Genomic DNA, 2,500 nt, shown 5'->3' with positions numbered 1-2,500 from the left:
TACATCAGTGTGTGTGTGTGTGTGTGTGTGTGTGCGTGTGTGTGTGTGTGTGTGCGTGTGTGTGTGTGTGTGTGTGTGTGTGTGTGTGTGTGTGCGTGTGTGTGTGTGTGTGTGTGTGTGTGCGTGTGTGTGCGTGTGTGTGTGTGTGTGTGTGTGTGTGTGTGTGCGCCTTGTTCGCCTTCTCTCTCTCTCTCTCTCTCTCTCTCTCTCTCTCTCTACATCCCTCCATTGGCTGTGTCCTCCTCTCCCCTCCTTCTGTGCGTCAGTGTGTGTGTGTGTGTGTGTGTGTGTGTGTGTGCCCAGCATGAGAAGTAGCCCAGTAGAAAATGTTCTGTCCCATTCCCAGCCCTCCTCTTTTTTCCATAACCCCCCTCTCTCCTTCTCTCTCTCCTTCTCTCTCTCATTCTGTCTGTCTCTTTCTCTCTCTCTCTTCTTTCTCTCTTTCTCTTCCTCTCCCTCACCAGACTTTCTACTCCTTTCATCTCTCATTTGTCTTCATCTCACACCTCTCTACTTTTTCTGTTTTTTCCAGTGTTCCCCTTTTTCTCCTCCTCACACTACTTTTCTACTTATCTAGTTTTTTACGTCATTCTGAAACCCTTTCCCTCCCAGACATCTAACTATTCTACACTTCTGACTCAGCATGGAAAAACTTACTGTTGCTGTTTGTTCTCTCTCTCTCTCTCTCTCTCTCTCTTTCTCATTTTTCTATTCATCACCCTCTCTAATTGTGTTTATGTTTACATTTCTGTTTATGGTAGATTATTTGGCAGATGCTTTTTTCCAAAGTGACTTACAGTATGTAAACACATTATACTGAAAAATAAAATGGAAGGGCCTACAAATAGTAATTAGCAATAGTAATAATAGTAATGAATACAAAATACATATGATAATAGTAATAATAACTATAAATATAGCTGCAAGCAGCAATGTGGGAGCCAAGCAGTTGAGCAGGAGTTGTCATGGCAACCCAATGTTGCTACATTATACACACACCCAATTAACCCCCCCTGTCCCACAAACACACATATACACAGATAAACTTCCTCCCCCACACACCCCAATAGCTCCCCACACATACGCACACCTCAAACATCACCAAATGTATTGTGCGTCCTCAGGTTGTAGTCACGAGTCCACATATCAAGTTTGGTGTCGATACAAGAAAGTGTTGATAATTATAGCGCCCCTAGTGGTCAAAGCTCACTAAATATATTGTGCATCTTCAGGATGTGTTCCCGAGTCCATGTACCAAGTTTGGTGTCGATACGAGAAAGTGTCGCAAATTATAGCACCCCTAGTGGTCAAAGGTCGCAAAATTGATTGTGCATCCTCAGGTTGTAGTCACGAGTCCACATACCAAGTTTGGTGTTGATACGAGAAAGTTTTGCAAATTATAGCACCCCTACTGGTCAAAGGTTGCTAAAATTATTGTCTGTCCTAAGTTTGGTTTCAATATGTGAAAGCATTGCTGAAATATGAGCCCACTTCTTGTGATTATAGCGCCACCTATAGGTCAAAAGTCATCAAATGTATTGAGCCTCCTCCTAATTGGGTCCTGAGACCCTGTACTGAGTTTGGTGTTGATACGCGAAAGCCTTGCTGAGCCGCCGCCAAACGTGATTGGTCGTCACAGGCAACCGGTTTTGAATATGTCTCCAAAAAGCAATGTGTTTATGAGTCATGGTCTGAAGATCATCTGCGTCAAGTTTCATGAAAATCGGAGAAACTTTGTGACCTTTGATGCCTTTTAAATGTTTTTGGTGAAATCCAATATGGCGGTCGAATCAATTATGTTGACGTCACATGTTGGCATGTGACGGCCTAAGGACCTCTCAAGGTATTAACAGATATCAATAATATGCTTTAATTCCAAACACATGACCCGTTACAGGCTAAAACCTAATTTTGCTAATTATAGCGCCACCTATAGGTCAAAAGTCATCAAATTTATTGAGCCTCCACCTAATTGGGTACCGAGACCCTGTACTGAGTTTGGTATTGATACGCAAAAGCCTTGCTGAGATCACTTCACTTCCTGTTTGGCGGCTTCGCCGCCAAACTTGATTGGTCACGACGGGCGACGGGTTTTGAATATGGCTCCAAAAAGCAATGCATTTGTGAGTCATGGTCTGAAGATCATCTGCGTCAAGTTTTGTGAAAATCAGACAAACTTTATGACATTTGATGCCTTTTAAGTGTTTTTCATGAAATGCCGGAAGATCCAACATGGCGGAAATTGATGTCATGGGGTGCGTCGAGTTCGGTCTCATCCAAGGATTCCAAATATACCTTAATGTTCAAAATGTGGTGTACGGTTCAAACGTTAAGTGCATAGATGTAATAAAACATTTGAAATGTTGGTGGCGCTAGAGCACTCAAAGTGCAGACTTGAAACTTTGATAAATTAAAGATATGACTGAACCGAATCAATGTGCCGAATATCCCCACTTTTTACTGTATGGTTCAATGGCAAATTAGTGTTTCGTTATAATAA

This window comes from Alosa sapidissima, chromosome 18 (genome assembly GCF_018492685.1).
Source record: "Alosa sapidissima isolate fAloSap1 chromosome 18, fAloSap1.pri, whole genome shotgun sequence".
Taxonomy (NCBI): domain Eukaryota; kingdom Metazoa; phylum Chordata; class Actinopteri; order Clupeiformes; family Clupeidae; genus Alosa; species Alosa sapidissima.
This window is presented reverse-complemented; position numbering follows the sequence as displayed.